Source organism: Ambystoma mexicanum, chromosome 5q (genome assembly GCF_040938575.1).
Source record: "Ambystoma mexicanum isolate Mex_15411 chromosome 5q, UKY_AmexF1_1, whole genome shotgun sequence".
NCBI classification, from domain to species: domain Eukaryota; kingdom Metazoa; phylum Chordata; class Amphibia; order Caudata; family Ambystomatidae; genus Ambystoma; species Ambystoma mexicanum.
The window spans coordinates 528,286,000-528,313,388 of NC_090933.1; the positions used below are offsets into that span (position 1 = coordinate 528,286,000).

At 50.6% G+C, this 27,389-nt stretch overlaps 34 non-coding genes across 34 annotated transcripts; 16 read left to right on the forward strand and 18 right to left on the reverse strand.

Annotated features, from left to right (window-relative positions):
• Positions 1-176: 176 nt before the first annotated feature.
• Positions 177-249, reverse strand: TRNAA-AGC (transfer RNA alanine (anticodon AGC)). Its single transcript has one exon. It is a non-coding gene; the product is annotated as a tRNA-Ala (tRNA).
• A 694-nt stretch (positions 250-943) lies between these two features.
• TRNAR-CCU (transfer RNA arginine (anticodon CCU)) lies at positions 944-1,016 on the forward strand. Its single transcript has one exon. It is a non-coding gene; the product is annotated as a tRNA-Arg (tRNA).
• A 600-nt stretch (positions 1,017-1,616) lies between these two features.
• TRNAA-AGC (transfer RNA alanine (anticodon AGC)) lies at positions 1,617-1,689 on the reverse strand. Its single transcript has one exon. It is a non-coding gene; the product is annotated as a tRNA-Ala (tRNA).
• A 694-nt stretch (positions 1,690-2,383) lies between these two features.
• Positions 2,384-2,456, forward strand: TRNAR-CCU (transfer RNA arginine (anticodon CCU)). The gene has a single exon. It is a non-coding gene; the product is annotated as a tRNA-Arg (tRNA).
• A 922-nt stretch (positions 2,457-3,378) lies between these two features.
• Positions 3,379-3,451, reverse strand: TRNAA-AGC (transfer RNA alanine (anticodon AGC)). Its single transcript has one exon. It is a non-coding gene; the product is annotated as a tRNA-Ala (tRNA).
• A 694-nt stretch (positions 3,452-4,145) lies between these two features.
• On the forward strand, positions 4,146-4,218 carry TRNAR-CCU (transfer RNA arginine (anticodon CCU)). The gene has a single exon. It is a non-coding gene; the product is annotated as a tRNA-Arg (tRNA).
• Positions 4,219-4,929: 711 nt separating this feature from the next.
• Positions 4,930-5,002, forward strand: TRNAR-CCU (transfer RNA arginine (anticodon CCU)). The gene has a single exon. It is a non-coding gene; the product is annotated as a tRNA-Arg (tRNA).
• A 600-nt stretch (positions 5,003-5,602) lies between these two features.
• On the reverse strand, positions 5,603-5,675 carry TRNAA-AGC (transfer RNA alanine (anticodon AGC)). The gene has a single exon. It is a non-coding gene; the product is annotated as a tRNA-Ala (tRNA).
• A 1,355-nt stretch (positions 5,676-7,030) lies between these two features.
• Positions 7,031-7,103, reverse strand: TRNAA-AGC (transfer RNA alanine (anticodon AGC)). The gene has a single exon. It is a non-coding gene; the product is annotated as a tRNA-Ala (tRNA).
• Positions 7,104-7,797: 694 nt separating this feature from the next.
• Positions 7,798-7,870, forward strand: TRNAR-CCU (transfer RNA arginine (anticodon CCU)). The gene has a single exon. It is a non-coding gene; the product is annotated as a tRNA-Arg (tRNA).
• A 600-nt stretch (positions 7,871-8,470) lies between these two features.
• On the reverse strand, positions 8,471-8,543 carry TRNAA-AGC (transfer RNA alanine (anticodon AGC)). The gene has a single exon. It is a non-coding gene; the product is annotated as a tRNA-Ala (tRNA).
• Positions 8,544-9,237: 694 nt separating this feature from the next.
• Positions 9,238-9,310, forward strand: TRNAR-CCU (transfer RNA arginine (anticodon CCU)). The gene has a single exon. It is a non-coding gene; the product is annotated as a tRNA-Arg (tRNA).
• Positions 9,311-9,910: 600 nt separating this feature from the next.
• TRNAA-AGC (transfer RNA alanine (anticodon AGC)) lies at positions 9,911-9,983 on the reverse strand. Its single transcript has one exon. It is a non-coding gene; the product is annotated as a tRNA-Ala (tRNA).
• Positions 9,984-11,338: 1,355 nt separating this feature from the next.
• Positions 11,339-11,411, reverse strand: TRNAA-AGC (transfer RNA alanine (anticodon AGC)). The gene has a single exon. It is a non-coding gene; the product is annotated as a tRNA-Ala (tRNA).
• A 694-nt stretch (positions 11,412-12,105) lies between these two features.
• Positions 12,106-12,178, forward strand: TRNAR-CCU (transfer RNA arginine (anticodon CCU)). The gene has a single exon. It is a non-coding gene; the product is annotated as a tRNA-Arg (tRNA).
• A 600-nt stretch (positions 12,179-12,778) lies between these two features.
• On the reverse strand, positions 12,779-12,851 carry TRNAA-AGC (transfer RNA alanine (anticodon AGC)). Its single transcript has one exon. It is a non-coding gene; the product is annotated as a tRNA-Ala (tRNA).
• Positions 12,852-13,545: 694 nt separating this feature from the next.
• Positions 13,546-13,618, forward strand: TRNAR-CCU (transfer RNA arginine (anticodon CCU)). The gene has a single exon. It is a non-coding gene; the product is annotated as a tRNA-Arg (tRNA).
• Positions 13,619-14,218: 600 nt separating this feature from the next.
• On the reverse strand, positions 14,219-14,291 carry TRNAA-AGC (transfer RNA alanine (anticodon AGC)). The gene has a single exon. It is a non-coding gene; the product is annotated as a tRNA-Ala (tRNA).
• A 694-nt stretch (positions 14,292-14,985) lies between these two features.
• Positions 14,986-15,058, forward strand: TRNAR-CCU (transfer RNA arginine (anticodon CCU)). Its single transcript has one exon. It is a non-coding gene; the product is annotated as a tRNA-Arg (tRNA).
• Positions 15,059-15,658: 600 nt separating this feature from the next.
• Positions 15,659-15,731, reverse strand: TRNAA-AGC (transfer RNA alanine (anticodon AGC)). Its single transcript has one exon. It is a non-coding gene; the product is annotated as a tRNA-Ala (tRNA).
• Positions 15,732-16,425: 694 nt separating this feature from the next.
• Positions 16,426-16,498, forward strand: TRNAR-CCU (transfer RNA arginine (anticodon CCU)). Its single transcript has one exon. It is a non-coding gene; the product is annotated as a tRNA-Arg (tRNA).
• Positions 16,499-17,098: 600 nt separating this feature from the next.
• On the reverse strand, positions 17,099-17,171 carry TRNAA-AGC (transfer RNA alanine (anticodon AGC)). Its single transcript has one exon. It is a non-coding gene; the product is annotated as a tRNA-Ala (tRNA).
• Positions 17,172-17,865: 694 nt separating this feature from the next.
• Positions 17,866-17,938, forward strand: TRNAR-CCU (transfer RNA arginine (anticodon CCU)). Its single transcript has one exon. It is a non-coding gene; the product is annotated as a tRNA-Arg (tRNA).
• A 600-nt stretch (positions 17,939-18,538) lies between these two features.
• TRNAA-AGC (transfer RNA alanine (anticodon AGC)) lies at positions 18,539-18,611 on the reverse strand. The gene has a single exon. It is a non-coding gene; the product is annotated as a tRNA-Ala (tRNA).
• Positions 18,612-19,305: 694 nt separating this feature from the next.
• Positions 19,306-19,378, forward strand: TRNAR-CCU (transfer RNA arginine (anticodon CCU)). Its single transcript has one exon. It is a non-coding gene; the product is annotated as a tRNA-Arg (tRNA).
• Positions 19,379-19,978: 600 nt separating this feature from the next.
• TRNAA-AGC (transfer RNA alanine (anticodon AGC)) lies at positions 19,979-20,051 on the reverse strand. Its single transcript has one exon. It is a non-coding gene; the product is annotated as a tRNA-Ala (tRNA).
• Positions 20,052-20,745: 694 nt separating this feature from the next.
• Positions 20,746-20,818, forward strand: TRNAR-CCU (transfer RNA arginine (anticodon CCU)). The gene has a single exon. It is a non-coding gene; the product is annotated as a tRNA-Arg (tRNA).
• Positions 20,819-21,418: 600 nt separating this feature from the next.
• Positions 21,419-21,491, reverse strand: TRNAA-AGC (transfer RNA alanine (anticodon AGC)). Its single transcript has one exon. It is a non-coding gene; the product is annotated as a tRNA-Ala (tRNA).
• A 1,366-nt stretch (positions 21,492-22,857) lies between these two features.
• TRNAA-AGC (transfer RNA alanine (anticodon AGC)) lies at positions 22,858-22,930 on the reverse strand. The gene has a single exon. It is a non-coding gene; the product is annotated as a tRNA-Ala (tRNA).
• A 1,177-nt stretch (positions 22,931-24,107) lies between these two features.
• TRNAR-UCU (transfer RNA arginine (anticodon UCU)) lies at positions 24,108-24,180 on the forward strand. Its single transcript has one exon. It is a non-coding gene; the product is annotated as a tRNA-Arg (tRNA).
• Positions 24,181-24,780: 600 nt separating this feature from the next.
• Positions 24,781-24,853, reverse strand: TRNAA-AGC (transfer RNA alanine (anticodon AGC)). Its single transcript has one exon. It is a non-coding gene; the product is annotated as a tRNA-Ala (tRNA).
• Positions 24,854-25,547: 694 nt separating this feature from the next.
• On the forward strand, positions 25,548-25,620 carry TRNAR-CCU (transfer RNA arginine (anticodon CCU)). The gene has a single exon. It is a non-coding gene; the product is annotated as a tRNA-Arg (tRNA).
• A 922-nt stretch (positions 25,621-26,542) lies between these two features.
• TRNAA-AGC (transfer RNA alanine (anticodon AGC)) lies at positions 26,543-26,615 on the reverse strand. Its single transcript has one exon. It is a non-coding gene; the product is annotated as a tRNA-Ala (tRNA).
• Positions 26,616-27,309: 694 nt separating this feature from the next.
• On the forward strand, positions 27,310-27,382 carry TRNAR-CCU (transfer RNA arginine (anticodon CCU)). Its single transcript has one exon. It is a non-coding gene; the product is annotated as a tRNA-Arg (tRNA).
• Positions 27,383-27,389: the final 7 nt, after the last annotated feature.

The window sequence follows — 27,389 nt, forward strand, 5'->3', positions numbered from 1 at the left end:
TTGCACAGTATCACGCCTGTTGCCGGCCCTCGCGCGGATGACTCTTTGGGATAGCAGAAAGTGGACGGAAGACTTTTAGGATGATAGTAAAAAAAACAGAAGCGAGCACATGACTTTATTTGCGACGATTGGCGAGTTTTGAATAAAATAGTGAAAATGAAGAAAAAGCGTCTTGCTGGAGAATGCGGGCATCGATCCCGCTACCTCTCGCATGCTAAGCGAGCGCTCTACCATCTGAGCTAATTCCCCTCCTCCTCGAAGGCTCTCGATACACTGCTTCAGAGCTGAAGCACAGTCTCCGGCTCACACCTGCTTGGCTGTCCAGGGACCTGTAGTGCATAAAGCCCTTTCTCTTCATCTGCCGCAGAGGAAATCACAATCTCACCCCTTTGCCCAAAACAAAATACCTTCAGTGGAGCTACAAGTAAAGCTGCAGATGGCCATCCATTGCAACGAGGATTGGCCAACCAGGTATTAATAGCAGAGTGACTCCACTGCCACGCCCTTTCACGCTGGACCTGCGCTTGTGGTCAAGAGGCTGCACGCCAGTCCCATAGACCCGAGAGCCCAATTGAAAAGGTGCTTGCTTCTCACTTTATTTCTCTCGCTATTTCTTGCTGTTTTAGGCCGCTGACACGCCGCCTGCAGCCAAAGGACCAGCGCTGGAGTGCCCTTTGTCATTTTTACCAGCTGGCCATATTTTACAATCGAGCGTCAGAATACCAAACAGGTAAGAGTTAGGTCTGGGAATTGAGTCCACTTTCCATCGTGTGTCCCATAAAGCGGAAGTGTCCAGCCGAGTGCAAGCAGGTGCCTTTTGCCCGCGTGTGCTGGGACACTGCAGCTTTGGACGTGAGCCAACTTGCCCTTTTCAGTGGGCCAGTACCCGTGACTCCAGTGAGAGAAGAGGAAAAGAAAGAACTTTCCCCGTCTCTGTCGAGTGGCCCCAGTGGCCTAATGGATAAGGCGCTGGCCTCCTAAGCCAGGGATTGTGGGTTCGAGTCCCATCTGGGGTGGTTCGTGGCATTTTGTTCACACTTCTGCCAAAGCATGCAAAAGGTTTTTGCGGTAGTAGGGGGTGGGCGCAGGCTAGTACTTTGCTGGGCGCTGTGAAGTCCAGAACGTGCTCTGCTGGTAGCAGACTTTAAATGCCGGGAGACTGCAGAGTGTAGCAACGCCTCATGTCAGCGAAGAGACACAGATGAGTGGTAAGAAAGACAGGGAAAATATGCTTTCTGGAATCAGAGCTCCTGCAGACAGGGCTCACTCTTCTGCCAGCTCCGACCTGCTCCGATGAAAACGAAATAAAAGAGCAAAGGCTGCGCACTTTGAACCAATTATTCGAAGCATCGTATTGAAATGAAATAAAAGGTTAACAGCCCTGGGTGGCATCAAAGTGGAATTTCCTGAATATGTCACCAATGCCATGCAATGCGCCTGTTGCACAGTATCACGCCTGTTGCCGGCCCTCGCGCGGATGACTCTTTGGGATAGCAGAAAGTGGACGGAAGACTTTTAGGATGATAGTAAAAAAAACAGAAGCGAGCACATGACTTTATTTGCGACGATTGGCGAGTTTTGAATAAAATAGTGAAAATGAAGAAAAAGCGTCTTGCTGGAGAATGCGGGCATCGATCCCGCTACCTCTCGCATGCTAAGCGAGCGCTCTACCATCTGAGCTAATTCCCCTCCTCCTCGAAGGCTCTCGATACACTGCTTCAGAGCTGAAGCACAGTCTCCGGCTCACACTTGCTTGGCTGTCCAGGGACCTGTAGTGCATAAAGCCCTTTCTCTTCATCTGCCGCAGAGGAAATCACAATCTCACCCCTTTGCCCAAAACAAAATACCTTCAGTGGAGCTACAAGTAAAGCTGCAGATGGCCATCCATTGCAACGAGGATTGGCCAACCAGGTATTAATAGCAGAGTGACTCCACTGCCACGCCCTTTCACGCTGGACCTGCGCTTGTGATCAAGAGGCTGCACGCCAGTCCCATAGACCCGAGAGCCCAATTGAAAAGGTGCTTGCTTCTCACTTTATTTCTCTCGCTATTTCTTGCTGTTTTAGGCCGCTGACACGCCGCCTGCAGCCAAAGGACCAGCGCTGGAGTGCCCTTTGTCATTTTTACCAGCTGGCCATATTTTACAATCGAGCGTCAGAATACCAAACAGGTAAGAGTTAGGTCTGGGAATTGAGTCCACTTTCCATCGTGTGTCCCATAAAGCGGAAGTGTCCAGCCGAGTGCAAGCAGGTGCCTTTTGCCCGCGTGTGCTGGGACACTGCAGCTTTGGACGTGAGCCAACTTGCCCTTTTCAGTGGGCCAGTACCCGTGACTCCAGTGAGAGAAGAGGAAAAGAAAGAACTTTCCCCTTCTCTGTCGAGTGGCCCCAGTGGCCTAATGGATAAGGCACTGGCCTCCTAAGCCAGGGATTGTGGGTTCGAGTCCCATCTGGGGTGGTTCGTGGCATTTTGTTCACACTTCTGCCAAAGCATGCAAAAGGTTTTTGCGGTAGTAGGGGGTGGGCGCAGGCTAGTACTTTGCTGGGCGCTGTGAAGTCCAGAACGTGCTCTGCTGGTAGCAGACTTTAAATGCCGGGAGACTGCAGAGTGTAGCAACCCCTCATGTCAGCGAAGAGACACAGATGAGTGGTAAGAAAGACAGGGAAAATATGCTTTCTGGAATCAGAGCTCCTGCAGACAGGGCTCACTCTTCTGCCAGCTCCGACCTGCTCCGATGAAAACGAAATAAAAGAGCAAAGGCTGCGCACTTTGAACCAATTATTCGAAGCATCGTATTGAAATGAAATAAAAGGTTAACAGCCCTGGGTGGCATCAAAGCAGTGGTCGAAGTGGGCGGGAGCGGTCGGGAGCGGTGCTCCTCTACTTCTTTTAATTAAGTTTTACAGCTCCTATACTTTTATTTTAAAAAGAAACCGTTCTGGAACGGTTTTGTTTTGAAATAAAAGTCTTGGAAGAAGTTGAAACTTGCACTTTCAGTGCACTGCACAGGACGTTTCCTTAAAGAGCAGGCACATGTTTTTTGGTGGTTTTATTGTGCATGGGAGGACGTGCGACGATGGGGTCTGTTGGGAGCTGTGCAAGCCAGTAGGGAACATAGTTCCACTACTTCTTTCTGTACACTTCGACCACTGCATCAAAGTGGAATTTCCTGAATATGTCACCAATGCCATGCAATGCGCCTGTTGCACAGTATCACGCCTGTTGCCGGCCCTCGCGCGGATGACTCTTTGGGATAGCAGAAAGTGGACGGAAGACTTTTAGGATGATAGTAAAAAAAACAGAAGCGAGCACATGACTTTATTTGCGACGATTGGCGAGTTTTGAATAAAATAGTGAAAATGAAGTAAAAGCGTCTTGCTGGAGAATGCGGGCATCGATCCCGCTACCTCTCGCATGCTAAGCGAGCGCTCTACCATCTGAGCTAATTCCCCTCCTCCTCGAAGGCTCTCGATACACTGCTTCAGAGCTGAAGCACAGTCTCCGGCTCACACTTGCTTGGCTGTCCAGGGACCTGTAGTGCATAAAGCCCTTTCTCTTCATCTGCCGCAGAGGAAATCACAATCTCACCCCTTTGCCCAAAACAAAATACCTTCAGTGGAGCTACAAGTAAAGCTGCAGATGGCCATCCATTGCAACGAGGATTGGCCAACCAGGTATTAATAGCAGAGTGACTCCACTGCCACGCCCTTTCACGCTGGACCTGCGCTTGTGATCAAGAGGCTGCACGCCAGTCCCATAGACCCGAGAGCCCAATTGAAAAGGTGCTTGCTTCTCACTTTATTTCTCTCGCTATTTCTTGCTGTTTTAGGCCGCTGACACGCCGCCTGCAGCCAAAGGACCAGCGCTGGAGTGCCCTTTGTCATTTTTACCAGCTGGCCATATTTTACAATCGAGCGTCAGAATACCAAACAGGTAAGAGTTAGGTCTGGGAATTGAGTCCACTTTCCATCGTGTGTCCCATAAAGCGGAAGTGTCCAGCCGAGTGCAAGCAGGTGCCTTTTGCCCGCGTGTGCTGGGACACTGCAGCTTTGGACGTGAGCCAACTTGCCCTTTTCAGTGGGCCAGTACCTGTGACTCCAGTGAGAGAAGAGGAAAAGAAAGAACTTTCCCCTTCTCTGACGAGTGGCCCCAGTGGCCTAATGGATAAGGCACTGGCCTCCTAAGCCAGGGATTGTGGGTTCGAGTCCCATCTGGGGTGGTTCGTGGCATTTTGTTCACACTTCTGCCAAAGCATGCAAAAGGTTTTTGCGGTAGTAGGGGGTGGGCGCAGGCTAGTACTTTGCTGGGCGCTGTGAAGTCCAGAACGTGCTCTGCTGGTAGCAGACTTTAAATGCCGGGAGACTGCAGAGTGTAGCAACGCCTCATGTCAGCGAAGAGACACAGATGAGTGGTAAGAAAGACAGGGAAAATATGCTTTCTGGAATCAGAGCTCCTGCAGACAGGGCTCACTCTTCTGCCAGCTCCGACCTGCTCCGATGAAAACGAAATAAAAGAGCAAAGGCTGCGCACTTTGAACCAATTATTCGAAGCATCGTATTGAAATGAAATAAAAGGTTAACAGCCCTGGGTGGCATCAAAGTGGAATTTCCTGAATATGTCACCAATGCCATGCAATGCGCCTGTTGCACAGTATCACGCCTGTTGCCGGCCCTCGCGCGGGTGACTCTTTGGGATAGCAGAAAGTGGACGGAAGACTTTTAGGATGATAGTAAAAAAAACAGAAGCGAGCACATGACTTTATTTGCGACGATTGGCGAGTTTTGAATAAAATAGTGAAAATGAAGAAAAAGCGTGTGCTGGGACACTGCAGCTTTGGACGTGAGCCAACTTGCCCTTTTCAGTGGGCCAGTACCTGTGACTCCAGTGAGAGAAGAGGAAAAGAAAGAACTTTCCCCTTCTCTGACGAGTGGCCCCAGTGGCCTAATGGATAAGGCACTGGCCTCCTAAGCCAGGGATTGTGGGTTCGAGTCCCATCTGGGGTGGTTCGTGGCATTTTGTTCACACTTCTGCCAAAGCATGCAAAAGGTTTTTGCGGTAGTAGGGGGTGGGCGCAGGCTAGTACTTTGCTGGGCGCTGTGAAGTCCAGAACGTGCTCTGCTGGTAGCAGACTTTAAATGCCGGGAGACTGCAGAGTGTAGCAACGCCTCATGTCAGCGAAGAGACACAGATGAGTGGTAAGAAAGACAGGGAAAATATGCTTTCTGGAATCAGAGCTCCTGCAGACAGGGCTCACTCTTCTGCCAGCTCCGACCTGCTCCGATGAAAACGAAATAAAAGAGCAAAGGCTGCGCACTTTGAACCAATTATTCGAAGCATCGTATTGAAATGAAATAAAAGGTTAACAGCCCTGGGTGGCATCAAAGTGGAATTTCCTGAATATGTCACCAATGCCATGCAATGCGCCTGTTGCACAGTATCACGCCTGTTGCCGGCCCTCGCGCGGGTGACTCTTTGGGATAGCAGAAAGTGGACGGAAGACTTTTAGGATGATAGTAAAAAAAACAGAAGCGAGCACATGACTTTATTTGCGACGATTGGCGAGTTTTGAATAAAATAGTGAAAATGAAGAAAAAGCGTCTTGCTGGAGAATGCGGGCATCGATCCCGCTACCTCTCGCATGCTAAGCGAGCGCTCTACCATCTGAGCTAATTCCCCTCCTCCTCGAAGGCTCTCGATACACTGCTTCAGAGCTGAAGCACAGTCTCCGGCTCACACCTGCTTGGCTGTCCAGGGACCTGTAGTGCATAAAGCCCTTTCTCTTCATCTGCCGCAGAGGAAATCACAATCTCACCCCTTTGCCCAAAACAAAATACCTTCAGTGGAGCTACAAGTAAAGCTGCAGATGGCCATCCATTGCAACGAGGATTGGCCAACCAGGTATTAATAGCAGAGTGACTCCACTGCCACGCCCTTTCACGCTGGACCTGCGCTTGTGATCAAGAGGCTGCACGCCAGTCCCATAGACCCGAGAGCCCAATTGAAAAGGTGCTTGCTTCTCACTTTATTTCTCTCGCTATTTCTTGCTGTTTTAGGCCGCTGACACGCCGCCTGCAGCCAAAGGACCAGCGCTGGAGTGCCCTTTGTCATTTTTACCAGCTGGCCATATTTTACAATCGAGCGTCAGAATACCAAACAGGTAAGAGTTAGGTCTGGGAATTGAGTCCACTTTCCATCGTGTGTCCCATAAAGCGGAAGTGTCCAGCCGAGTGCAAGCAGGTGCCTTTTGCCCGCGTGTGCTGGGACACTGCAGCTTTGGACGTGAGCCAACTTGCCCTTTTCAGTGGGCCAGTACCCGTGACTCCAGTGAGAGAAGAGGAAAAGAAAGAACTTTCCCCTTCTCTGTCTGGCCTAATGGATAAGGCACTGGCCTCCTAAGCCAGGGATTGTGGGTTCGAGTCCCATCTGGGGTGGTTCGTGGCATTTTGTTCACACTTCTGCCAAAGCATGCAAAAGGTTTTTGCGGTAGTAGGGGGTGGGCGCAGGCTAGTACTTTGCTGGGCGCTGTGAAGTCCAGAACGTGCTCTGCTGGTAGCAGACTTTAAATGCCGGGAGACTGCAGAGTGTAGCAACGCCTCATGTCAGCGAAGAGACACAGATGAGTGGTAAGAAAGACAGGGAAAATATGCTTTCTGGAATCAGAGCTCCTGCAGACAGGGCTCACTCTTCTGCCAGCTCCGACCTGCTCCGATGAAAACGAAATAAAAGAGCAAAGGCTGCGCACTTTGAACCAATTATTCGAAGCATCGTATTGAAATGAAATAAAAGGTTAACAGCCCTGGGTGGCATCAAAGTGGAATTTCCTGAATATGTCACCAATGCCATGCAATGCGCCTGTTGCACAGTATCACGCCTGTTGCCGGCCCTCGCGCGGATGACTCTTTGGGATAGCAGAAAGTGGACGGAAGACTTTTAGGATGATAGTAAAAAAAACAGAAGCGAGCACATGACTTTATTTGCGACGATTGGCGAGTTTTGAATAAAATAGTGAAAATGAAGTAAAAGCGTCTTGCTGGAGAATGCGGGCATCGATCCCGCTACCTCTCGCATGCTAAGCGAGCGCTCTACCATCTGAGCTAATTCCCCTCCTCCTCGAAGGCTCTCGATACACTGCTTCAGAGCTGAAGCACAGTCTCCGGCTCACACTTGCTTGGCTGTCCAGGGACCTGTAGTGCATAAAGCCCTTTCTCTTCATCTGCCGCAGAGGAAATCACAATCTCACCCCTTTGCCCAAAACAAAATACCTTCAGTGGAGCTACAAGTAAAGCTGCAGATGGCCATCCATTGCAACGAGGATTGGCCAACCAGGTATTAATAGCAGAGTGACTCCACTGCCACGCCCTTTCACGCTGGACCTGCGCTTGTGATCAAGAGGCTGCACGCCAGTCCCATAGACCCGAGAGCCCAATTGAAAAGGTGCTTGCTTCTCACTTTATTTCTCTCGCTATTTCTTGCTGTTTTAGGCCGCTGACACGCCGCCTGCAGCCAAAGGACCAGCGCTGGAGTGCCCTTTGTCATTTTTACCAGCTGGCCATATTTTACAATCGAGCGTCAGAATACCAAACAGGTAAGAGTTAGGTCTGGGAATTGAGTCCACTTTCCATCGTGTGTCCCATAAAGCGGAAGTGTCCAGCCGAGTGCAAGCAGGTGCCTTTTGCCCGCGTGTGCTGGGACACTGCAGCTTTGGACGTGAGCCAACTTGCCCTTTTCAGTGGGCCAGTACCTGTGACTCCAGTGAGAGAAGAGGAAAAGAAAGAACTTTCCCCTTCTCTGACGAGTGGCCCCAGTGGCCTAATGGATAAGGCACTGGCCTCCTAAGCCAGGGATTGTGGGTTCGAGTCCCATCTGGGGTGGTTCGTGGCATTTTGTTCACACTTCTGCCAAAGCATGCAAAAGGTTTTTGCGGTAGTAGGGGGTGGGCGCAGGCTAGTACTTTGCTGGGCGCTGTGAAGTCCAGAACGTGCTCTGCTGGTAGCAGACTTTAAATGCCGGGAGACTGCAGAGTGTAGCAACGCCTCATGTCAGCGAAGAGACACAGATGAGTGGTAAGAAAGACAGGGAAAATATGCTTTCTGGAATCAGAGCTCCTGCAGACAGGGCTCACTCTTCTGCCAGCTCCGACCTGCTCCGATGAAAACGAAATAAAAGAGCAAAGGCTGCGCACTTTGAACCAATTATTCGAAGCATCGTATTGAAATGAAATAAAAGGTTAACAGCCCTGGGTGGCATCAAAGTGGAATTTCCTGAATATGTCACCAATGCCATGCAATGCGCCTGTTGCACAGTATCACGCCTGTTGCCGGCCCTCGCGCGGATGACTCTTTGGGATAGCAGAAAGTGGACGGAAGACTTTTAGGATGATAGTAAAAAAAACAGAAGCGAGCACATGACTTTATTTGCGACGATTGGCGAGTTTTGAATAAAATAGTGAAAATGAAGAAAAAGCGTCTTGCTGGAGAATGCGGGCATCGATCCCGCTACCTCTCGCATGCTAAGCGAGCGCTCTACCATCTGAGCTAATTCCCCTCCTCCTCGAAGGCTCTCGATACACTGCTTCAGAGCTGAAGCACAGTCTCCGGCTCACACTTGCTTGGCTGTCCAGGGACCTGTAGTGCATAAAGCCCTTTCTCTTCATCTGCCGCAGAGGAAATCACAATCTCACCCCTTTGCCCAAAACAAAATACCTTCAGTGGAGCTACAAGTAAAGCTGCAGATGGCCATCCATTGCAACGAGGATTGGCCAACCAGGTATTAATAGCAGAGTGACTCCACTGCCACGCCCTTTCACGCTGGACCTGCGCTTGTGATCAAGAGGCTGCACGCCAGTCCCATAGACCCGAGAGCCCAATTGAAAAGGTGCTTGCTTCTCACTTTATTTCTCTCGCTATTTCTTGCTGTTTTAGGCCGCTGACACGCCGCCTGCAGCCAAAGGACCAGCGCTGGAGTGCCCTTTGTCATTTTTACCAGCTGGCCATATTTTACAATCGAGCGTCAGAATACCAAACAGGTAAGAGTTAGGTCTGGGAATTGAGTCCACTTTCCATCGTGTGTCCCATAAAGCGGAAGTGTCCAGCCGAGTGCAAGCAGGTGCCTTTTGCCCGCGTGTGCTGGGACACTGCAGCTTTGGACGTGAGCCAACTTGCCCTTTTCAGTGGGCCAGTACCCGTGACTCCAGTGAGAGAAGAGGAAAAGAAAGAACTTTCCCCTTCTCTGTCGAGTGGCCCCAGTGGCCTAATGGATAAGGCACTGGCCTCCTAAGCCAGGGATTGTGGGTTCGAGTCCCATCTGGGGTGGTTCGTGGCATTTTGTTCACACTTCTGCCAAAGCATGCAAAAGGTTTTTGCGGTAGTAGGGGGTGGGCGCAGGCTAGTACTTTGCTGGGCGCTGTGAAGTCCAGAACGTGCTCTGCTGGTAGCAGACTTTAAATGCCGGGAGACTGCAGAGTGTAGCAACGCCTCATGTCAGCGAAGAGACACAGATGAGTGGTAAGAAAGACAGGGAAAATATGCTTTCTGGAATCAGAGCTCCTGCAGACAGGGCTCACTCTTCTGCCAGCTCCGACCTGCTCCGATGAAAACGAAATAAAAGAGCAAAGGCTGCGCACTTTGAACCAATTATTCGAAGCATCGTATTGAAATGAAATAAAAGGTTAACAGCCCTGGGTGGCATCAAAGTGGAATTTCCTGAATATGTCACCAATGCCATGCAATGCGCCTGTTGCACAGTATCACGCCTGTTGCCGGCCCTCGCGCGGGTGACTCTTTGGGATAGCAGAAAGTGGACGGAAGACTTTTAGGATGATAGTAAAAAAAACAGAAGCGAGCACATGACTTTATTTGCGACGATTGGCGAGTTTTGAATAAAATAGTGAAAATGAAGAAAAAGCGTCTTGCTGGAGAATGCGGGCATCGATCCCGCTACCTCTCGCATGCTAAGCGAGCGCTCTACCATCTGAGCTAATTCCCCTCCTCCTCGAAGGCTCTCGATACACTGCTTCAGAGCTGAAGCACAGTCTCCGGCTCACACCTGCTTGGCTGTCCAGGGACCTGTAGTGCATAAAGCCCTTTCTCTTCATCTGCCGCAGAGGAAATCACAATCTCACCCCTTTGCCCAAAACAAAATACCTTCAGTGGAGCTACAAGTAAAGCTGCAGATGGCCATCCATTGCAACGAGGATTGGCCAACCAGGTATTAATAGCAGAGTGACTCCACTGCCACGCCCTTTCACGCTGGACCTGCGCTTGTGATCAAGAGGCTGCACGCCAGTCCCATAGACCCGAGAGCCCAATTGAAAAGGTGCTTGCTTCTCACTTTATTTCTCTCGCTATTTCTTGCTGTTTTAGGCCGCTGACACGCCGCCTGCAGCCAAAGGACCAGCGCTGGAGTGCCCTTTGTCATTTTTACCAGCTGGCCATATTTTACAATCGAGCGTCAGAATACCAAACAGGTAAGAGTTAGGTCTGGGAATTGAGTCCACTTTCCATCGTGTGTCCCATAAAGCGGAAGTGTCCAGCCGAGTGCAAGCAGGTGCCTTTTGCCCGCGTGTGCTGGGACACTGCAGCTTTGGACGTGAGCCAACTTGCCCTTTTCAGTGGGCCAGTACCCGTGACTCCAGTGAGAGAAGAGGAAAAGAAAGAACTTTCCCCTTCTCTGTCTGGCCTAATGGATAAGGCACTGGCCTCCTAAGCCAGGGATTGTGGGTTCGAGTCCCATCTGGGGTGGTTCGTGGCATTTTGTTCACACTTCTGCCAAAGCATGCAAAAGGTTTTTGCGGTAGTAGGGGGTGGGCGCAGGCTAGTACTTTGCTGGGCGCTGTGAAGTCCAGAACGTGCTCTGCTGGTAGCAGACTTTAAATGCCGGGAGACTGCAGAGTGTAGCAACGCCTCATGTCAGCGAAGAGACACAGATGAGTGGTAAGAAAGACAGGGAAAATATGCTTTCTGGAATCAGAGCTCCTGCAGACAGGGCTCACTCTTCTGCCAGCTCCGACCTGCTCCGATGAAAACGAAATAAAAGAGCAAAGGCTGCGCACTTTGAACCAATTATTCGAAGCATCGTATTGAAATGAAATAAAAGGTTAACAGCCCTGGGTGGCATCAAAGTGGAATTTCCTGAATATGTCACCAATGCCATGCAATGCGCCTGTTGCACAGTATCACGCCTGTTGCCGGCCCTCGCGCGGATGACTCTTTGGGATAGCAGAAAGTGGACGGAAGACTTTTAGGATGATAGTAAAAAAAACAGAAGCGAGCACATGACTTTATTTGCGACGATTGGCGAGTTTTGAATAAAATAGTGAAAATGAAGTAAAAGCGTCTTGCTGGAGAATGCGGGCATCGATCCCGCTACCTCTCGCATGCTAAGCGAGCGCTCTACCATCTGAGCTAATTCCCCTCCTCCTCGAAGGCTCTCGATACACTGCTTCAGAGCTGAAGCACAGTCTCCGGCTCACACTTGCTTGGCTGTCCAGGGACCTGTAGTGCATAAAGCCCTTTCTCTTCATCTGCCGCAGAGGAAATCACAATCTCACCCCTTTGCCCAAAACAAAATACCTTCAGTGGAGCTACAAGTAAAGCTGCAGATGGCCATCCATTGCAACGAGGATTGGCCAACCAGGTATTAATAGCAGAGTGACTCCACTGCCACGCCCTTTCACGCTGGACCTGCGCTTGTGATCAAGAGGCTGCACGCCAGTCCCATAGACCCGAGAGCCCAATTGAAAAGGTGCTTGCTTCTCACTTTATTTCTCTCGCTATTTCTTGCTGTTTTAGGCCGCTGACACGCCGCCTGCAGCCAAAGGACCAGCGCTGGAGTGCCCTTTGTCATTTTTACCAGCTGGCCATATTTTACAATCGAGCGTCAGAATACCAAACAGGTAAGAGTTAGGTCTGGGAATTGAGTCCACTTTCCATCGTGTGTCCCATAAAGCGGAAGTGTCCAGCCGAGTGCAAGCAGGTGCCTTTTGCCCGCGTGTGCTGGGACACTGCAGCTTTGGACGTGAGCCAACTTGCCCTTTTCAGTGGGCCAGTACCTGTGACTCCAGTGAGAGAAGAGGAAAAGAAAGAACTTTCCCCTTCTCTGACGAGTGGCCCCAGTGGCCTAATGGATAAGGCACTGGCCTCCTAAGCCAGGGATTGTGGGTTCGAGTCCCATCTGGGGTGGTTCGTGGCATTTTGTTCACACTTCTGCCAAAGCATGCAAAAGGTTTTTGCGGTAGTAGGGGGTGGGCGCAGGCTAGTACTTTGCTGGGCGCTGTGAAGTCCAGAACGTGCTCTGCTGGTAGCAGACTTTAAATGCCGGGAGACTGCAGAGTGTAGCAACGCCTCATGTCAGCGAAGAGACACAGATGAGTGGTAAGAAAGACAGGGAAAATATGCTTTCTGGAATCAGAGCTCCTGCAGACAGGGCTCACTCTTCTGCCAGCTCCGACCTGCTCCGATGAAAACGAAATAAAAGAGCAAAGGCTGCGCACTTTGAACCAATTATTCGAAGCATCGTATTGAAATGAAATAAAAGGTTAACAGCCCTGGGTGGCATCAAAGTGGAATTTCCTGAATATGTCACCAATGCCATGCAATGCGCCTGTTGCACAGTATCACGCCTGTTGCCGGCCCTCGCGCGGATGACTCTTTGGGATAGCAGAAAGTGGACGGAAGACTTTTAGGATGATAGTAAAAAAAACAGAAGCGAGCACATGACTTTATTTGCGACGATTGGCGAGTTTTGAATAAAATAGTGAAAATGAAGAAAAAGCGTCTTGTTGGAGAATGCGGGCATCGATCCCGCTACCTCTCGCATGCTAAGCGAGCGCTCTACCATCTGAGCTAATTCCCCTCCTCCTCGAAGGCTCTCGATACACTGCTTCAGAGCTGAAGCACAGTCTCCGGCTCACACTTGCTTGGCTGTCCAGGGACCTGTAGTGCATAAAGCCCTTTCTCTTCATCTGCCGCAGAGGAAATCACAATCTCACCCCTTTGCCCAAAACAAAATACCTTCAGTGGAGCTACAAGTAAAGCTGCAGATGGCCATCCATTGCAACGAGGATTGGCCAACCAGGTATTAATAGCAGAGTGACTCCACTGCCACGCCCTTTCACGCTGGACCTGCGCTTGTGATCAAGAGGCTGCACGCCAGTCCCATAGACCCGAGAGCCCAATTGAAAAGGTGCTTGCTTCTCACTTTATTTCTCTCGCTATTTCTTGCTGTTTTAGGCCGCTGACACGCCGCCTGCAGCCAAAGGACCAGCGCTGGAGTGCCCTTTGTCATTTTTACCAGCTGGCCATATTTTACAATCGAGCGTCAGAATACCAAACAGGTAAGAGTTAGGTCTGGGAATTGAGTCCACTTTCCATCGTGTGTCCCATAAAGCGGAAGTGTCCAGCCGAGTGCAAGCAGGTGCCTTTTGCCCGCGTGTGCTGGGACACTGCAGCTTTGGACGTGAGCCAACTTGCCCTTTTCAGTGGGCCAGTACCCGTGACTCCAGTGAGAGAAGAGGAAAAGAAAGAACTTTCCCCTTCTCTGTCGAGTGGCCCCAGTGGCCTAATGGATAAGGCACTGGCCTCCTAAGCCAGGGATTGTGGGTTCGAGTCCCATCTGGGGTGGTTCGTGACATTTTGTTCACACTTCTGCCAAAGCATGCAAAAGGTTTTTGCGGTAGTAGGGGGTGGGCGCAGGCTAGTACTTTGCTGGGCGCTGTGAAGTCCAGAACGTGCTCTGCTGGTAGCAGACTTTAAATGCCGGGAGACTGCAGAGTGTAGCAACGCCTCATGTCAGCGAAGAGACACAGATGAGTGGTAAGAAAGACAGGGAAAATATGCTTTCTGGAATCAGAGCTCCTGCAGACAGGGCTCACTCTTCTGCCAGCTCCGACCTGCTCCGATGAAAACGAAATAAAAGAGCAAAGGCTGCGCACTTTGAACCAATTATTCGAAGCATCGTATTGAAATGAAATAAAAGGTTAACAGCCCTGGGTGGCATCAAAGTGGAATTTCCTGAATATGTCACCAATGCCATGCAATGCGCCTGTTGCACAGTATCACGCCTGTTGCCGGCCCTCGCGCGGATGACTCTTTGGGATAGCAGAAAGTGGACGGAAGACTTTTAGGATGATAGTAAAAAAAACAGAAGCGAGCACATGACTTTATTTGCGACGATTGGCGAGTTTTGAATAAAATAGTGAAAATGAAGAAAAAGCGTCTTGCTGGAGAATGCGGGCATCGATCCCGCTACCTCTCGCATGCTAAGCGAGCGCTCTACCATCTGAGCTAATTCCCCTCCTCCTCGAAGGCTCTCGATACACTGCTTCAGAGCTGAAGCACAGTCTCCGGCTCACACTTGCTTGGCTGTCCAGGGACCTGTAGTGCATAAAGCCCTTTCTCTTCATCTGCCGCAGAGGAAATCACAATCTCACCCCTTTGCCCAAAACAAAATACCTTCAGTGGAGCTACAAGTAAAGCTGCAGATGGCCATCCATTGCAACGAGGATTGGCCAACCAGGTATTAATAGCAGAGTGACTCCACTGCCACGCCCTTTCACGCTGGACCTGCGCTTGTGATCAAGAGGCTGCACGCCAGTCCCATAGACCCGAGAGCCCAATTGAAAAGGTGCTTGCTTCTCACTTTATTTCTCTCGCTATTTCTTGCTGTTTTAGGCCGCTGACACGCCGCCTGCAGCCAAAGGACCAGCGCTGGAGTGCCCTTTGTCATTTTTACCAGCTGGCCATATTTTACAATCGAGCGTCAGAATACCAAACAGGTAAGAGTTAGGTCTGGGAATTGAGTCCACTTTCCATCGTGTGTCCCATAAAGCGGAAGTGTCCAGCCGAGTGCAAGCAGGTGCCTTTTGCCCGCGTGTGCTGGGACACTGCAGCTTTGGACGTGAGCCAACTTGCCCTTTTCAGTGGGCCAGTACCTGTGACTCCAGTGAGAGAAGAGGAAAAGAAAGAACTTTCCCCTTCTCTGTTGAGTGGCCCCAGTGGCCTAATGGATAAGGCACTGGCCTCCTAAGCCAGGGATTGTGGGTTCGAGTCCCATCTGGGGTGGTTCGTGGCATTTTGTTCACACTTCTGCCAAAGCATGCAAAAGGTTTTTGCGGTAGTAGGGGGTGGGCGCAGGCTAGTACTTTGCTGGGCGCTGTGAAGTCCAGAACGTGCTCTGCTGGTAGCAGACTTTAAATGCCGGGAGACTGCAGAGTGTAGCAACGCCTCATGTCAGCGAAGAGACACAGATGAGTGGTAAGAAAGACAGGGAAAATATGCTTTCTGGAATCAGAGCTCCTGCAGACAGGGCTCACTCTTCTGCCAGCTCCGACCTGCTCCGATGAAAACGAAATAAAAGAGCAAAGGCTGCGCACTTTGAACCAATTATTCGAAGCATCGTATTGAAATGAAATAAAAGGTTAACAGCCCTGGGTGGCATCAAAGTGGAATTTCCTGAATATGTCACCGATGCCATGCAATGCGCCTGTTGCACAGTATCACGCCTGTTGCCGGCCCTCGCGCGGGTGACTCTTTGGGATAGCAGAAAGTGGACGGAAGACTTTTAGGATGATAGTAAAAAAAACAGAAGCGAGCACATGACTTTATTTGCGACGATTGGCGAGTTTTGAATAAAATAGTGAAAATGAAGAAAAAGCGTCTTGCTGGAGAATGCGGGCATCGATCCCGCTACCTCTCGCATGCTAAGCGAGCGCTCTACCATCTGAGCTAATTCCCCTCCTCCTCGAAGGCTCTCGATACACTGCTTCAGAGCTGAAGCACAGTCTCCGGCTCACACCTGCTTGGCTGTCCAGGGACCTGTAGTGCATAAAGCCCTTTCTCTTCATCTGCCGCAGAGGAAATCACAATCTCACCCCTTTGCCCAAAACAAAATACCTTCAGTGGAGCTACAAGTAAAGCTGCAGATGGCCATGCATTGCAACGAGGATTGGCCAACCAGGTATTAATAGCAGAGTGACTCCACTGCCACGCCCTTTCACGCTGGACCTGCGCTTGTGATCAAGAGGCTGCACGCCAGTCCCATAGACCCGAGAGCCCAATTGAAAAGGTGCTTGCTTCTCACTTTATTTCTCTCGCTATTTCTTGCTGTTTTAGGCCGCTGACACGCCGCCTGCAGCCAAAGGACCAGCGCTGGAGTGCCCTTTGTCATTTTTACCAGCTGGCCATATTTTACAATCGAGCGTCAGAATACCAAACAGGTAAGAGTTAGGTCTGGGAATTGAGTCCACTTTCCATCGTGTGTCCCATAAAGCGGAAGTGTCCAGCCGAGTGCAAGCAGGTGCCTTTTGCCCGCGTGTGCTGGGACACTGCAGCTTTGGACGTGAGCCAACTTGCCCTTTTCAGTGGGCCAGTACCCGTGACTCCAGTGAGAGAAGAGGAAAAGAAAGAACTTTCCCCTTCTCTGTCGAGTGGCCCCAGTGGCCTAATGGATAAGGCACTGGCCTCCTAAGCCAGGGATTGTGGGTTCGAGTCCCATCTGGGGTGGTTCGTGGCATTTTGTTCACACTTCTGCCAAAGCATGCAAAAGGTTTTTGCGGTAGTAGGGGGTGGGCGCAGGCTAGTACTTTGCTGGGCGCTGTGAAGTCCAGAACGTGCTCTGCTGGTAGCAGACTTTAAATGCCGGGAGACTGCAGAGTGTAGCAACGCCTCATGTCAGCGAAGAGACACAGATGAGTGGTAAGAAAGACAGGGAAAATATGCTTTCTGGAATCAGAGCTCCTGCAGACAGGGCTCACTCTTCTGCCAGCTCCGACCTGCTCCGATGAAAACGAAATAAAAGAGCAAAGGCTGCGCACTTTGAACCAATTATTCGAAGCATCGTATTGAAATGAAATAAAAGGTTAACAGCCCTGGGTGGCATCAAAGTGGAATTTCCTGAATATGTCACCAATGCCATGCAATGCGCCTGTTGCACAGTATCACGCCTGTTGCCGGCCCTCGCGCGGGTGACTCTTTGGGATAGCAGAAAGTGGACGGAAGACTTTTAGGATGATAGTAAAAAAAACAGAAGCGAGCACATGACTTTATTTGCGACGATTGGCGAGTTTTGAATAAAATAGTGAAAATGAAGAAAAAGCGTCTTGCTGGAGAATGCGGGCATCGATCCCGCTACCTCTCGCATGCTAAGCGAGCGCTCTACCATCTGAGCTAATTCCCCTCCTCCTCGAAGGCTCTCGATACACTGCTTCAGAGCTGAAGCACAGTCTCCGGCTCACACCTGCTTGGCTGTCCAGGGACCTGTAGTGCATAAAGCCCTTTCTCTTCATCTGCCGCAGAGGAAATCACAATCTCACCCCTTTGCCCAAAACAAAATACCTTCAGTGGAGCTACAAGTAAAGCTGCAGATGGCCATCCATTGCAACGAGGATTGGCCAACCAGGTATTAATAGCAGAGTGACTCCACTGCCACGCCCTTTCACGCTGGACCTGCGCTTGTGATCAAGAGGCTGCACGCCAGTCCCATAGACCCGAGAGCCCAATTGAAAAGGTGCTTGCTTCTCACTTTATTTCTCTCGCTATTTCTTGCTGTTTTAGGCCGCTGACACGCCGCCTGCAGCCAAAGGACCAGCGCTGGAGTGCCCTTTGTCATTTTTACCAGCTGGCCATATTTTACAATCGAGCGTCAGAATACCAAACAGGTAAGAGTTAGGTCTGGGAATTGAGTCCACTTTCCATCGTGTGTCCCATAAAGCGGAAGTGTCCAGCCGAGTGCAAGCAGGTGCCTTTTGCCCGCGTGTGCTGGGACACTGCAGCTTTGGACGTGAGCCAACTTGCCCTTTTCAGTGGGCCAGTACCCGTGACTCCAGTGAGAGAAGAGGAAAAGAAAGAACTTTCCCCTTCTCTGTCGAGTGGCCCCAGTGGCCTAATGGATAAGGCACTGGCCTCCTAAGCCAGGGATTGTGGGTTCGAGTCCCATCTGGGGTGGTTCGTGGCATTTTGTTCACACTTCTGCCAAAGCATGCAAAAGGTTTTTGCGGTAGTAGGGGGTGGGCGCAGGCTAGTACTTTGCTGGGCGCTGTGAAGTCCAGAACGTGCTCTGCTGGTAGCAGACTTTAAATGCCGGGAGACTGCAGAGTGTAGCAACGCCTCATGTCAGCGAAGAGACACAGATGAGTGGTAAGAAAGACAGGGAAAATATGCTTTCTGGAATCAGAGCTCCTGCAGACAGGGCTCACTCTTCTGCCAGCTCCGACCTGCTCCGATGAAAACGAAATAAAAGAGCAAAGGCTGCGCACTTTGAACCAATTATTCGAAGCATCGTATTGAAATGAAATAAAAGGTTAACAGCCCTGGGTGGCATCAAAGTGGAATTTCCTGAATATGTCACCAATGCCATGCAATGCGCCTGTTGCACAGTATCACGCCTGTTGCCGGCCCTCGCGCGGATGACTCTTTGGGATAGCAGAAAGTGGACGGAAGACTTTTAGGATGATAGTAAAAAAAACAGAAGCGAGCACATGACTTTATTTGCGACGATTGGCGAGTTTTGAATAAAATAGTGAAAATGAAGAAAAAGCGTCTTGCTGGAGAATGCGGGCATCGATCCCGCTACCTCTCGCATGCTAAGCGAGCGCTCTACCATCTGAGCTAATTCCCCTCCTCCTCGAAGGCTCTCGATACACTGCTTCAGAGCTGAAGCACAGTCTCCGGCTCACACCTGCTTGGCTGTCCAGGGACCTGTAGTGCATAAAGCCCTTTCTCTTCATCTGCCGCAGAGGAAATCACAATCTCACCCCTTTGCCCAAAACAAAATACCTTCAGTGGAGCTACAAGTAAAGCTGCAGATGGCCATCCATTGCAACGAGGATTGGCCAACCAGGTATTAATAGCAGAGTGACTCCACTGCCACGCCCTTTCACGCTGGACCTGCGCTTGTGATCAAGAGGCTGCACGCCAGTCCCATAGACCCGAGAGCCCAATTGAAAAGGTGCTTGCTTCTCACTTTATTTCTCTCGCTATTTCTTGCTGTTTTAGGCCGCTGACACGCCGCCTGCAGCCAAAGGACCAGCGCTGGAGTGCCCTTTGTCATTTTTACCAGCTGGCCATATTTTACAATCGAGCGTCAGAATACCAAACAGGTAAGAGTTAGGTCTGGGAATTGAGTCCACTTTCCATCGTGTGTCCCATAAAGCGGAAGTGTCCAGCCGAGTGCAAGCAGGTGCCTTTTGCCCGCGTGTGCTGGGACACTGCAGCTTTGGACGTGAGCCAACTTGCCCTTTTCAGTGGGCCAGTACCCGTGACTCCAGTGAGAGAAGAGGAAAAGAAAGAACTTTCCCCTTCTCTGTCGAGTGGCCCCAGTGGCCTAATGGATAAGGCACTGGCCTCCTAAGCCAGGGATTGTGGGTTCGAGTCCCATCTGGGGTGGTTCGTGGCATTTTGTTCACACTTCTGCCAAAGCATGCAAAAGGTTTTTGCGGTAGTAGGGGGTGGGCGCAGGCTAGTACTTTGCTGGGCGCTGTGAAGTCCAGAACGTGCTCTGCTGGTAGCAGACTTTAAATGCCGGGAGACTGCAGAGTGTAGCAACGCCTCATGTCAGCGAAGAGACACAGATGAGTGGTAAGAAAGACAGGGAAAATATGCTTTCTGGAATCAGAGCTCCTGCAGACAGGGCTCACTCTTCTGCCAGCTCCGACCTGCTCCGATGAAAACGAAATAAAAGAGCAAAGGCTGCGCACTTTGAACCAATTATTCGAAGCATCGTATTGAAATGAAATAAAAGGTTAACAGCCCTGGGTGGCATCAAAGTGGAATTTCCTGAATATGTCACCAATGCCATGCAATGCGCCTGTTGCACAGTATCACGCCTGTTGCCGGCCCTCGCGCGGATGACTCTTTGGGATAGCAGAAAGTGGACGGAAGACTTTTAGGATGATAGTAAAAAAAACAGAAGCGAGCACATGACTTTATTTGCGACGATTGGCGAGTTTTGAATAAAATAGTGAAAATGAAGTAAAAGCGTCTTGCTGGAGAATGCGGGCATCGATCCCACTACCTCTCGCATGCTAAGCGAGCGCTCTACCATCTGAGCTAATTCCCCTCCTCCTCGAAGGCTCTCGATACACTGCTTCAGAGCTGAAGCACAGTCTCCGGCTCACACTTGCTTGGCTGTCCAGGGACCTGTAGTGCATAAAGCCCTTTCTCTTCATCTGCCGCAGAGGAAATCACAATCTCACCCCTTTGCCCAAAACAAAATACCTTCAGTGGAGCTACAAGTAAAGCTGCAGATGGCCATCCATTGCAACGAGGATTGGCCAACCAGGTATTAATAGCAGAGTGACTCCACTGCCACGCCCTTTCACGCTGGACCTGCGCTTGTGATCAAGAGGCTGCACGCCAGTCCCATAGACCCGAGAGCCCAATTGAAAAGGTGCTTGCTTCTCACTTTATTTCTCTCGCTATTTCTTGCTGTTTTAGGCCGCTGACACGCCGCCTGCAGCCAAAGGACCAGCGCTGGAGTGCCCTTTGTCATTTTTACCAGCTGGCCATATTTTACAATCGAGCGTCAGAATACCAAACAGGTAAGAGTTAGGTCTGGGAATTGAGTCCACTTTCCATCGTGTGTCCCATAAAGCGGAAGTGTCCAGCCGAGTGCAAGCAGGTGCCTTTTGCCCGCGTGTGCTGGGACACTGCAGCTTTGGACGTGAGCCAACTTGCCCTTTTCAGTGGGCCAGTACCTGTGACTCCAGTGAGAGAAGAGGAAAAGAAAGAACTTTCCCCTTCTCTGACGAGTGGCCCCAGTGGCCTAATGGATAAGGCACTGGCCTCCTAAGCCAGGGATTGTGGGTTCGAGTCCCATCTGGGGTGGTTCGTGGCATTTTGTTCACACTTCTGCCAAAGCATGCAAAAGGTTTTTGCGGTAGTAGGGGGTGGGCGCAGGCTAGTACTTTGCTGGGCGCTGTGAAGTCCAGAACGTGCTCTGCTGGTAGCAGACTTTAAATGCCGGGAGACTGCAGAGTGTAGCAACGCCTCATGTCAGCGAAGAGACACAGATGAGTGGTAAGAAAGACAGGGAAAATATGCTTTCTGGAATCAGAGCTCCTGCAGACAGGGCTCACTCTTCTGCCAGCTCCGACCTGCTCCGATGAAAACGAAATAAAAGAGCAAAGGCTGCGCACTTTGAACCAATTATTCGAAGCATCGTATTGAAATGAAATAAAAGGTTAACAGCCCTGGGTGGCATCAAAGTGGAATTTCCTGAATATGTCACCAATGCCATGCAATGCGCCTGTTGCACAGTATCACGCCTGTTGCCGGCCCTCGCGCGGATGACTCTTTGGGATAGCAGAAAGTGGACGGAAGACTTTTAGGATGATAGTAAAAAAAACAGAAGCGAGCACATGACTTTATTTGCGACGATTGGCGAGTTTTGAATAAAATAGTGAAAATGAAGAAAAAGCGTCTTGCTGGAGAATGCGGGCATCGATCCCGCTACCTCTCGCATGCTAAGCGAGCGCTCTACCATCTGAGCTAATTCCCCTCCTCCTCGAAGGCTCTCGATACACTGCTTCAGAGCTGAAGCACAGTCTCCGGCTCACACTTGCTTGGCTGTCCAGGGACCTGTAGTGCATAAAGCCCTTTCTCTTCATCTGCCGCAGAGGAAATCACAATCTCACCCCTTTGCCCAAAACAAAATACCTTCAGTGGAGCTACAAGTAAAGCTGCAGATGGCCATCCATTGCAACGAGGATTGGCCAACCAGGTATTAATAGCAGAGTGACTCCACTGCCACGCCCTTTCACGCTGGACCTGCGCTTGTGATCAAGAGGCTGCACGCCAGTCCCATAGACCCGAGAGCCCAATTGAAAAGGTGCTTGCTTCTCACTTTATTTCTCTCGCTATTTCTTGCTGTTTTAGGCCGCTGACACGCCGCCTGCAGCCAAAGGACCAGCGCTGGAGCGCCCTTTGTCATTTTTACCAGCTGGCCATATTTTACAATCGAGCGTCAGAATACCAAACAGGTAAGAGTTAGGTCTGGGAATTGAGTCCACTTTCCATCGTGTGTCCCATAAAGCGGAAGTGTCCAGCCGAGTGCAAGCAGGTGCCTTTTGCCCGCGTGTGCTGGGACACTGCAGCTTTGGACGTGAGCCAACTTGCCCTTTTCAGTGGGCCAGTACCCGTGACTCCAGTGAGAGAAGAGGAAAAGAAAGAACTTTCCCCTTCTCTGTCGAGTTGCCCCAGTGGCCTAATGGATAAGGCACTGGCCTCCTAAGCCAGGGATTGTGGGTTCGAGTCCATCTGGGGTGGTTCGTGGCATTTTGTTCACACTTCTGCCAAAGCATGCAAAAGGTTTTTGCGGTAGTAGGGGGTGGGCGCAGGCTAGTACTTTGCTGGGCGCTGTGAAGTCCAGAACGTGCTCTGCTGGTAGCAGACTTTAAATGCCGGGAGACTGCAGAGTGTAGCAACGCCTCATGTCAGCGAAGAGACACAGATGAGTGGTAAGAAAGACAGGGAAAATATGCTTTCTGGAATCAGAGCTCCTGCAGACAGGGCTCACTCTTCTGCCAGCTCCGACCTGCTCCGATGAAAACGAAATAAAAGAGCAAAGGCTGCGCACTTTGAACCAATTATTCGAAGCATCGTATTGAAATGAAATAAAAGGTTAACAGCCCTGGGTGGCATCAAAGTGGAATTTCCTGAATATGTCACCAATGCCATGCAATGCGCCTGTTGCACAGTATCACGCCTGTTGCCGGCCCTCGCGCGGGTGACTCTTTGGGATAGCAGAAAGTGGACGGAAGACTTTTAGGATGATAGTAAAAAAAACAGAAGCGAGCACATGACTTTATTTGCGACGATTGGCGAGTTTTGAATAAAATAGTGAAAATGAAGAAAAAGCGTCTTGCTGGAGAATGCGGGCATCGATCCCGCTACCTCTCGCATGCTAAGCGAGCGCTCTACCATCTGAGCTAATTCCCCTCCTCCTCGAAGGCTCTCGATACACTGCTTCAGAGCTGAAGCACAGTCTCCGGCTCACACTTGCTTGGCTGTCCAGGGACCTGTAGTGCATAAAGCCCTTTCTCTTCATCTGCCGCAGAGGAAATCACAATCTCACCCCTTTGCCCAAAACAAAATACCTTCAGTGGAGCTACAAGTAAAGCTGCAGATGGCCATCCATTGCAACGAGGATTGGCCAACCAGGTATTAATAGCAGAGTGACTCCACTGCCACGCCCTTTCACGCTGGACCTGCGCTTGTGATCAAGAGGCTGCACGCCAGTCCCATAGACCCGAGAGCCCAATTGAAAAGGTGCTTGCTTCTCACTTTATTTCTCTCGCTATTTCTTGCTGTTTTAGGCCGCTGACACGCCGCCTGCAGCCAAAGGACCAGCGCTGGAGTGCCCTTTGTCATTTTTACCAGCTGGCCATATTTTACAATCGAGCGTCAGAATACCAAACAGGTAAGAGTTAGGTCTGGGAATTGAGTCCACTTTCCATCGTGTGTCCCATAAAGCGGAAGTGTCCAGCCGAGTGCAAGCAGGTGCCTTTTGCCCGCGTGTGCTGGGACACTGCAGCTTTGGACGTGAGCCAACTTGCCCTTTTCAGTGGGCCAGTACCCACCTTCAGTGGAGCTACAAGTAAAGCTGCAGATGGCCATCCATTGCAACGAGGATTGGCCAACCAGGTATTAATAGCAGAGTGACTCCACTGCCACGCCCTTTCACGCTGGACCTGCGCTTGTGATCAAGAGGCTGCACGCCAGTCCCATAGACCCGAGAGCCCAATTGAAAAGGTGCTTGCTTCTCACTTTATTTCTCTCGCTATTTCTTGCTGTTTTAGGCCGCTGACACGCCGCCTGCAGCCAAAGGACCAGCGCTGGAGTGCCCTTTGTCATTTTTACCAGCTGGCCATATTTTACAATCGAGCGTCAGAATACCAAACAGGTAAGAGTTAGGTCTGGGAATTGAGTCCACTTTCCATCGTGTGTCCCATAAAGCGGAAGTGTCCAGCCGAGTGCAAGCAGGTGCCTTTTGCCCGCGTGTGCTGGGACACTGCAGCTTTGGACGTGAGCCAACTTGCCCTTTTCAGTGGGCCAGTACCCGTGACTCCAGTGAGAGAAGAGGAAAAGAAAGAACTTTCCCCTTCTCTGTCGAGTGGCCCCAGTGGCCTAATGGATAAGGCACTGGCCTTCTAAGCCAGGGATTGTGGGTTCGAGTCCCATCTGGGGTGGTTCGTGGCATTTTGTTCACACTTCTGCCAAAGCATGCAAAAGGTTTTTGCGGTAGTAGGGGGTGGGCGCAGGCTAGTACTTTGCTGGGCGCTGTGAAGTCCAGAACGTGCTCTGCTGGTAGCAGACTTTAAATGCCGGGAGACTGCAGAGTGTAGCAACGCCTCATGTCAGCGAAGAGACACAGATGAGTGGTAAGAAAGACAGGGAAAATATGCTTTCTGGAATCAGAGCTCCTGCAGACAGGGCTCACTCTTCTGCCAGCTCCGACCTGCTCCGATGAAAACGAAATAAAAGAGCAAAGGCTGCGCACTTTGAACCAATTATTCGAAGCATCGTATTGAAATGAAATAAAAGGTTAACAGCCCTGGGTGGCATCAAAGTGGAATTTCCTGAATATGTCACCAATGCCATGCAATGCGCCTGTTGCACAGTATCACGCCTGTTGCCGGCCCTCGCGCGGGTGACTCTTTGGGATAGCAGAAAGTGGACGGAAGACTTTTAGGATGATAGTAAAAAAAACAGAAGCGAGCACATGACTTTATTTGCGACGATTGGCGAGTTTTGAATAAAATAGTGAAAATGAAGAAAAAGCATCTTGCTGGAGAATGCGGGCATCGATCCCGCTACCTCTCGCATGCTAAGCGAGCGCTCTACCATCTGAGCTAATTCCCCTCCTCCTCCAAGGCTCTCGATACACTGCTTCAGAGCTGAAGCACAGTCTCCGGCTCACACTTGCTTGGCTGTCCAGGGACCTGTAGTGCATAAAGCCCTTTCTCTTCATCTGCCGCAGAGGAAATCACAATCTCACCCCTTTGCCCAAAACAAAATACCTTCAGTGGAGCTACAAGTAAAGCTGCAGATGGCCATCCATTGCAATGAGGATTGGCCAACCAGGTATTAATAGCAGAGTGACTCCACTGCCACGCCCTTTCACGCTGGACCTGCGCTTGTGATCAAGAGGCTGCACGCCAGTCCCATAGACCCGAGAGCCCAATTGAAAAGGTGCTTGCTTCTCACTTTATTTCTCTCGCTATTTCTTGCTGTTTTAGGCCGCTGACACGCCGCCTGCAGCCAAAGGACCAGCGCTGGAGTGCCCTTTGTCATTTTTACCAGCTGGCCATATTTTACAATCGAGCGTCAGAATACCAAACAGGTAAGAGTTAGGTCTGGGAATTGAGTCCACTTTCCATCGTGTGTCCCATAAAGCGGAAGTGTCCAGCCGAGTGCAAGCAGGTGCCTTTTGCCCGCGTGTGCTGGGACACTGCAGCTTTGGACGTGAGCCAACTTGCCCTTTTCAGTGGGCCAGTACCCGTGACTCCAGTGAGAGAAGAGGAAAAGAAAGAACTTTCCCCTTCTCTGTCGAGTGGCCCCAGTGGCCTAATGGATAAGGCACTGGCCTCCTAAGCCAAGGATTGTGGGTTCGAGTCCCATCTGGGGTGGTTCGTGGCATTTTGTTCACACTTCTGCCAAAGCATGCAAAAGGTTTTTGCGGTAGTAGGGGGTGGGCGCAGGCTAGTACTTTGCTGGGCGCTGTGAAGTCCAGAACGTGCTCTGCTGGTAGCAGACTTTAAATGCCGGGAGACTGCAGAGTGTAGCAACGCCTCATGTCAGCGAAGAGACACAGATGAGTGGTAAGAAAGACAGGGAAAATATGCTTTCTGGAATCAGAGCTCCTGCAGACAGGGCTCACTCTTCTGCCAGCTCCGACCTGCTCCGATGAAAACGAAATAAAAGAGCAAAGGCTGCGCACTTTGAACCAATTATTCGAAGCATCGTATTGAAATGAAATAAAAGGTTAACAGCCCTGGGTGGCATCAAAGCAGTGGTCGAAGTGGGCGGGAGCGGTCGGGAGCGGTGCTCCTCTACTTCTTTTAATTAAGTTTTACAGCTCCTATACTTTTATTTTAAAAAGAAACCGTTCTGGAACGGTTTTGTTTTGAAATAAAAGTCTTGGAAGAAGTTGAAACTTGCACTTTCAGTGCACTGCACAGGACGTTTCCTTAAAGAGCAGGCACATGTTTTTTGGTGGTTTTATTGTGCATGGGAGGACGTGCGACGATGGGGTCTGTTGGGAGCTGTGCAAGCCAGTAGGGAACATAGTTCCACTACTTCTTTCTGTACACTTCGACCACTGCATCAAAGTGGAATTTCCTGAATATGTCACCAATGCCATGCAATGCGCCTGTTGCACAGTATCACGCCTGTTGCCGGCCCTCGCGCGGATGACTCTTTGGGATAGCAGAAAGTGGACGGAAGACTTTTAGGATGATAGTAAAAAAAACAGAAGCGAGCACATGACTTTATTTGCGACGATTGGCGAGTTTTGAATAAAATAGTGAAAATGAAGTAAAAGCGTCTTGCTGGAGAATGCGGGCATCGATCCCGCTACCTCTCGCATGCTAAGCGAGCGCTCTACCATCTGAGCTAATTCCCCTCCTCCTCGAAGGCTCTCGATACACTGCTTCAGAGCTGAAGCACAGTCTCCGGCTCACACTTGCTTGGCTGTCCAGGGACCTGTAGTGCATAAAGCCCTTTCTCTTCATCTGCCGCAGAGGAAATCACAATCTCACCCCTTTGCCCAAAACAAAATACCTTCAGTGGAGCTACAAGTAAAGCTGCAGATGGCCATCCATTGCAACGAGGATTGGCCAACCAGGTATTAATAGCAGAGTGACTCCACTGCCACGCCCTTTCACGCTGGACCTGCGCTTGTGATCAAGAGGCTGCACGCCAGTCCCATAGACCCGAGAGCCCAATTGAAAAGGTGCTTGCTTCTCACTTTATTTCTCTCGCTATTTCTTGCTGTTTTAGGCCGCTGACACGCCGCCTGCAGCCAAAGGACCAGCGCTGGAGTGCCCTTTGTCATTTTTACCAGCTGGCCATATTTTACAATCGAGCGTCAGAATACCAAACAGGTAAGAGTTAGGTCTGGGAATTGAGTCCACTTTCCATCGTGTGTCCCATAAAGCGGAAGTGTCCAGCCGAGTGCAAGCAGGTGCCTTTTGCCCGCGTGTGCTGGGACACTGCAGCTTTGGACGTGAGCCAACTTGCCCTTTTCAGTGGGCCAGTACCTGTGACTCCAGTGAGAGAAGAGGAAAAGAAAGAACTTTCCCCTTCTCTGACGAGTGGCCCCAGTGGCCTAATGGATAAGGCACTGGCCTCCTAAGCCAGGGATTGTGGGTTCGAGTCCCATCTGGGGTGGTTCGTG